The sequence below is a fragment of the Copadichromis virginalis genome, linkage group LG3 (genome assembly GCF_057382275.1).
Source record: "Copadichromis virginalis isolate Kocher_CV1m ecotype Utaka linkage group LG3, C_Virginalis_male_GT1.1, whole genome shotgun sequence".
Taxonomy (NCBI): Eukaryota; Metazoa; Chordata; class Actinopteri; order Cichliformes; family Cichlidae; genus Copadichromis; species Copadichromis virginalis.
In genome coordinates this window covers 14,401,063-14,408,719 of record NC_140620.1, presented here as the reverse complement: position 1 = coordinate 14,408,719, position 7,657 = coordinate 14,401,063, and the positions used below count along the sequence as shown (strand labels likewise).

At 40.7% G+C, this 7,657-nt stretch overlaps 1 long non-coding RNA gene across 1 annotated transcript; it reads left to right on the top strand.

The window, feature by feature from the left end:
• Positions 1 to 5,110: 5,110 nt before the first annotated feature.
• Positions 5,111 to 7,607, top strand: LOC146712968 (uncharacterized). Its single transcript, XR_014917554.1, has 3 exons — positions 5,111 to 5,289; positions 5,454 to 5,511; positions 7,140 to 7,607. It is a non-coding gene; the product is annotated as an uncharacterized LOC146712968 (long non-coding RNA).
• Positions 7,608 to 7,657: the final 50 nt, after the last annotated feature.

Below are 7,657 nucleotides of genomic sequence, written 5' to 3'. Positions count from 1 at the left end.
CCATTACTGTATTTAACACACACATAAGGCGCACTGGATCATAGGGCGCATACAAGTACCGTATGCGTATTTAAAAAATAAAGCGGGAGCAAACCTGAGTTCGGTACCTCACTCACATTTTTATTACCAGTAATCGTCATCATCAACAACACACAAGCATACAAGTGTGCGTATTTAAAAATAAAGCAGGAGCAAAACAAAGTTTGGTACTCACATTTTTATCATCAATCAAACCCATCGAAGTCCTCATCCTCTGTGTCTGAATTGAACAGCTGCGCTAAATCTCCATCAAACATGCCAGGTTCACTTTCTTCACTGTCAGAGTCACTTTCCGTGCCGTGCGGCTCCTCGGAAATGATGCCGGCTTTTGCGAAAGCTCGAACAACAGTGCCAGCAGCCATGTTAGCACAAACATCTACAATCCATTGGCAAATTGTGGCGTAACTCGCCCGGCGCTGCCTTCCACTCTTGGTGAAACTGTGGTCTCCATCGGTCATCCATCGCTGGATGTGTTTGTCGCCGATGTGTTTGCTGCAGTAGGAGCGGAAGATGGCCAGCTTTTCCTTATAATCCGGTGGAAGTTGCTGCGCTACCGTAGTCCTGGTCCGGATGGAAAAATGGCACCGTTTCATAAAAAGTGAAAGTGAAACTGCTTTTAGCCAAATGGTGACCGTCGAAACGCTTCTCCCGCTCGTTCTTTGCTCGATGATCGCCTTATGTCCGCGGAAACTCAGCTGCGTCTTCTTGACCTGTCGGAGCTTGTTTTCCAGCTTCCTCCACTTGCGAACCATCGATTCATTATTCTTAAATTCTCTCGCCGCTGCTCGATTTCCATGTTCCTCCGCGTAGCTGATGGCCTTCAGTTTAAACTGTGCTTCGTAAGCGTGTCTCTTTGCCATTTTCAGGGTTGTTAAAACAACGATGTCCTGCATAACGCACATACCTGTTCTTTTATACAGGTATGTGCAATAAAGTCAACGCACACACTTCACCCTTTAGCGTTCTCATGGTGTTCTCTACTACGTCCTCCTTACAACACACAGGGCGCACTGCGCTATAGGACGCGCCGTACTTTTTGAAGAAAATCTAAGACTTTTAAGTGCGCCTTATGGTTGTGAAAATACGGTAAGCATAATTATGTACATTGCAGATGCAGAAGGGGCTGAACCCTGAGATGAATAAAACTATTCTGAATTGAGTTGTTTGGAGAAGATCTATGCTGATGAGTTGCATTGTACATCTTCCCACACGTGTACTCAATAAATCATCATTTGACTGAACTCTTCTGGGCCAGTGTTGGTTTGTTCCTTGCCTCAATATTTCGAATCGGGACACTACCAATACAGATCATTCACAGCTAGGCTAAAATAGAAGGATCTCAGTGATTGTGAAAACAGAGCTATTTAGGAGCAATAAGGCAGCGCAGCTAAAAGAGCCGAAGATCTCAAACACACTGAACACTCCTCACTCACTTAGAGAACCAACTTTCAGACTGATGACGCTGATGAGCTTCAAAGGTTTTCCAGCTCTCTTGATGACATGACACTCGTATGTTCCAGCATCATCTTGTCTCACATTCTTCAGAATCAAAGACACGTCTCCATCAGCTATCTGTCTGTCCTTCAGATCCACCTGGTTCTCAAAAGATGGATGCTGGTAATCTGGAACAAGTCATCCATGCTGATATAAAAGGACAAGTTCTTCATCTTCCAGTTCTGTTCTTCAGTTCTGCTCCACTCTACAACTATGACGATGTGAGCTTGAGCTTGACATGTCAGAGTGACGTCCTGTCCAGACTCAGCTGTGATGATTTTGTGATCTGAAAAAGAGGAAACAACACAGCGCAGCGAGGTTAAAGGTCAAAGTAACACTGTTCACTTCTACAGCAGTCAATCAGAGTGATAATCAGACAGCACTAAACTGTACTTACACACAGAGAATTTTCAATAATATCACTTATCACAAAATTAATGTGTGCAGGCTCATGTTGCCTGCACACACACAGACCAACAGAATGAATATGAAATAATCCTACTCAATTTCTTTGTCTTTATCTATCATTGAAATGGCATTTATCTCCTGACAGGTAAAACTCACCTGCAGAGGTAAACATGCAGAGGCTGAATAACAACAAAGCTGAGCAGAGTGATGCAGTCACAGCAGACATTTCCTCTACCACAGATGGTCTTAGTTTGTTCTAAATGTCTGTATTTTCAGTGAATAACAGAACGTGAGTTTAAACCTGATTGCATCAGATTAAATTTAACGTTTACATAAAATTCAGTTTCCATAGAAATGATTCCAGGTTCAGATACTAATGCTGGATAATAATCACTAAGGCTTTTGAAATCTGTGAGCGAACTGGGTCCTCAGCAGTTCTGTGTGATTAGTAAGTATGTGTCTCTCAGCTTTCTAGTCCAACTGGTCCTGTAATGATTTTTGCTGCGTGCGCATGTGTGTGTGTGTTTGTCTGAAACCATTTTTTTTCCCTCTCTCTGTTCTTGTTTTTGCATGATCTGTTTGGTTGATAAGTGATTTCAAAGTTTCATGTGAGAGATAAAATAGCTGCGGTTAAATTAAGCTGTCTAAAACTGTCAAGGTTCAGCCCAGAGAGAAGAGCAGTTTTATTTTAAACAAGTTCCTCACACCAAGGGGTTTCAGAGGGGAATATTTCTGAAGCTGACACTGGACTCAGCGCCCACAGAGAGAGGGGAGAAAATAATTAGGCTACGTTCACACTGCAGGTCTTAATGCTTAATTCCAATTTTTTGATCAAATCTGATTTTTTTGTCTGCTTGTTCACACTATAAATAAAATGCGACAGCAAACGCGCTCTAGTGTGAACCCTCAAAGCGGCCCGCATGCGCAAAAGAAGACGTCACACACAATCAAGGCTGGACTGGGACAAAAAATTGGCCCGGGCATTTTGACTAGAGACCGGCCCACCAGGATAAAGATTGAAAATTTGACGTCATTCAGGGTTAAACCGCAAAGGATTCTGGGAACTTGTGGCAAGAGGTACTAGCGCACGCAGGCTTTCAATTGAACTCAGTTACACAGCAATAAAAAGAAACACAAAAAATGGCAAGAAGCTGTTGTATTATTAACTTCAATAGTCGGTCGCATGACAGCCACGGGAAGCCGACGGGTAGAGAGATCGTTTTTTTTATCGGATTACATCGTTGAAGAGACATTTTTAAGCCATGTTTCCGAAGTAAGAGCCGACGGATGGTCTGGATATACCAAATATAACGTCCCAGAACACTCCAGCTCACATGTTAGTCTGCTCCAAGCATTCCCACAAAGGTCAGAGTTTTGTTGTAGTTAATGCGTCATTTTTCTTAACATAATTGGTGATATAGGTTACAAGCAAGTCTGGCGCTGAACAGAAATTGTGGCGCTATGCTCCTTTGTTTATTGTGCATAAATAGTGAATTTTCCTGACACAATATTACGTTTCGCTTCTGTTATTACCATGGTAAATTGACAAAAACATGTACTTTTATTCACAGGAGAAAACAGTTGTTTTGTATCACTAATTGTCCAGTGCGATTACAACATACAATATTATTGTCACTGCTACATTTCTGTAATGCTACCAGAAATTATTTCCACTACTAATTAATTACCGTTGAGCTCAAAGGTTATATTAATAAACGGTTAACGAATGTGTATTTATGACGACGATTTGTGAGACTGGTAAACTTACCTTTGTTCGTACGATGGTCTTTCGTTCTACACGGTGCATTTCAAGGTCCTGCACCCATCCGTCGGTAAACTGTACCTGGGCTTGTTGCAGTGACCTGACGTTACTAAACTTCATGAGTGTATGCACTCACTCCAAGAACCGTGTAATTATAAATCTGAGCGTGGTGAAAGTTGGGCAGCACGCTAATGTCTTTTGTCCCTCTGTGTGCTCGTAAGGGTCTGACACTTTCACTCCTTTGATTTTTTCCTCGTATCTTTTCTTTGTCTTTTCGTCGAGTCTGTCTTTGTACGGACCGGCATTGTTCTCCTTTTGTTTTGTACATTCCTTTTTTGTGCGGCAAAGAAAAAACAAGAAGGTATTGGAACCGGAGAATGAACATTTTGCGGCGCTGCAAACGCTTGCATTTGATGCGGTACTTGGATTGTTTTGCCACGAGTTCCTGGCATGCAATGCGCGAAAATCACGTGATTGCTAAACAAGGGGGAGGGTGCATCCGGCCTCCTCGGCTGTAATTGGTCCAGCCAAGAGTCGATCATGACCAATTGACCAATCCAACACCTTTCATTATCTATACCCTTCCTAAAAAAAAAAAAAAAAATCCATCGGCCCATAAAAACAAAATATCGCCAGCGGCCAGCAAATGCCCGGTATGCCCGATGGCCAATCCAGCTATGCACTCAATGCACTCTGTTTAGACCCAGACCAAACAATATTCCGTCTTGATGCATTCTCAATCATCCAGCAAAGTAAATCTCCAAAAGTTGAATCTGTTCATCTGGACGTAGCGTTTTGTGGGTTTTCTATAATGTTACATCATATTCTATAAGGATGTTATGTGTTTGTAGACTTTCTGCCCAGTTTGACCCATTTAGCAGAAGTCAGCATGTTTAAGGCTCTGATATCTATTCTGTATGACTTAAAGCAGTTATGACATGGTCTGATTTCCTCATCCAATAAAGGAATATTTAATATATCAGTCTACTCTTCATTCTATCAGAAACAGTTATCACAGCTCGTACATTTTCATTTTGCACATATATGTAAGCATTGAGCCAAATTTAGTAATGCCAACAAATTAAATGAACATTATTTGTCTCTTACATATAATACATCTATACGTATTTATACACTGTAAAAGATTCTTGTCTTTGAGTGAAGATTTATGGTGATGGGAAATATAAATAACTGAAACTTGAATCTTTACTGAAGCTCAGTGTTTGACACAGAGTTCACTCACATGTGCTGTACTATGGAAGAAATATAGTATCATCAGAATTCAAGTATTTTTAGACATTGAATTTATGACACTGAAATTTTATCCTCCAAATTTCCCTGCAAAAATATTCACCTGCAAAAATTCACCTGCAAAAAATTCACCTGCAAAAATTCACCTGCAAAAAATTCACCTGCAAAAATTCGCCTGCAAAAATTCAACTGCAAAAGTGATGAACTTTAATGACCCAAGCCAGAGCAATCAGCACCAGATCGAGTCGAGTGGCTCTCAGCCAATTAAATTACGCTGTTTGATCACATGACACCGTTAGCCAGCAGTGTGTCTCCTAAAAGAGAGCTGTTTAAAGGTGAGTGATTAAGTTTTTCTCCTAAATAGAGATCATTACAGAATGCCTAGTCCTACTTAAAATCCCATTTATTTATTTTTGTATTTTTTTATCATCTACTCGAACTAAGGAAAACGTTTGACTAACTCAAAGACAATTTCCACGCCTCCCCTGCCTGTCTGCAGAGGCAGTTTTGAATTTAGGAGCAGCAAGATGGCAGCGGCAAACCCTGGCGATTCTCCGGTAAGTATATTGTTATTTATCTTCAAGTTTGTCTTTTGAAACGTTAATGTTATTTAAATCCGTTGCTCACGTATAAAGTACACAGACGGGGTCTTTGCTCAACTCGTCTGAGGCGTGTCTCACTAAGCGCTACATGCTAGCATCCTGCTAACCGAGCTACCATTTACATGCTGTGCTTTAGAAAATAGGATACTCGTTAAAAAAATACTCCGCAGATATTGATAGATAGACGAACACTGCAAATATAATGTTGGAAACGAGAACGGCCTTTGGTGAAGGGGTAAAATACACCATGAATAAAGCCATATAGTGAATTGGCTGCCATGGTTGCAGAACAGCCTGATTTAATGACAAGAATGGGGAAGAGTGAGGTGAAGTGAACCAAAGCCACAAAACACAGTCAGAAGAGGCGGCAAAAGGGCAGTGATCTGTCCGTCAGTATGAAGTTGGTGTGTGCTTTGGTGAACAAAAACTCCAGACCGGTAGCAGGAAGATGGGAGACTCGTGTTTCACTGGAATAGTGGTGAATTAAAACATCCTTTGTTGGGGACATTTCGGTGTAAATGCATCCATACAGGTGAGACAGAGGCAGACCAGACAGTGAAGAAAACAAGGCAAACATTAGAAATATTAAAACGGAAATATAGGATTAATATAACATACAATTTGGGAAAATGTAAGGAACGCAATGTAAATGATATTGTAAAGTCATTAAAACAGCATACTCTGATTAAAAGAAACATGTAATTGGGTAGGATAATAATGTTAAAAAAAACATGTACAAGATGGGTATGTATACTTGTAGCCAGAATTTAACAACTATAAAGTTGTAGCATGTCAGTACCTTACCCCATCCATTATATCCACACTTTCAGAAAAGGATATGGTCAATATCTTTACAAATACTATCTAAACTTAAACGGGATATTCCCTCTGCTTCTTCTGCTTCTCGTATACACCCTCAGGGTTTGTGATCAGCCAGCGGCTGATATGATCATTAATCCTGTAAAATAATATTCTTTCGGTTTATGAATCTGTTTGCATGGATTTCTTAATCCGTTTCCACTGTTAGCAGAAGTTGTGCATGCAGTTTTGGTGTGCTGCTCTCCAAGACTACAAGCTGTGTTAAAGTTGGAAGTAACTGGCCGATGTTCCACTGTTGAAGATCAGCTGTGCCCATTTGTTGCACATTGTGGGTATGGAGAAGTTGAGGCCCTTGCAGGCTACCCACAATTTCCCCAAACTGAGCGATTATACATCTTGCTTCCATATTTGTATCTTGTGTCACTAAAAATACATTTTATTTTAGTTTTATACATTGATTAATGACCTGCAGAATCTCCTTATCATATAAGGTGATTCATAATTGTCACTTTATGCTTTCTCCATTTTGAAAGTGATTACATCCTTGCATTACATACTTTAGGTTCATTTTCTGCAGGCAGGTTTCTGACAGAACAGGCAGATTTACACTATAACCTGCAGCAATGGACACATAAAGAAATGAAAAATTACATGTATGTGCTAACTTTCTAAACACTGTTACATTTATGATTAAGTAGATAAAACATTTATGTCAGCCTTGGCTCATAGTTCATTTAAAGACAAGAACTTTGTGTGTGTTTCAGGTCCTGCACTCTCAAAGACTGAATGAACCTGCATTGCAGCCATGGGTCACTGTGAGCATCACAGGGAAGGTTGAAGCCGCCCGCTGCAGCTGTAAGGCCGGAGTCACGGAGACCTGCACCCACGTCACTGCTCTTCTGTTTAATGTAGAAGCAACAGTGTTGATCCGTGGCACAAGGACTGTTACAGATGAACCTGCATACTGGGTTTTGCTGGGTAATATGACCAAGATACAGCCAGAGGTTGGCCATAAGATGGACTTCTCCTCTTCAGCTGCCCAAAAAAAGGCTCTCAATCAAAACATAAACAGACCATCTGTAGTGACAGGTAAAAGGAGCCATCCTCAAAACAGAAAAATCCCACCTGCTACTGTGGAGGAGTTGTCACTGCTATAATGCCATCATGTTTTATCTAGGGGTCTAGATTTATGCCTATAGTGTACTGCCGTGTAAATAATTTGCATTTACTGAATGAGTATCGCTGTTCAAAAATTAAATAAAGAAACAAACTAATTTTTGCC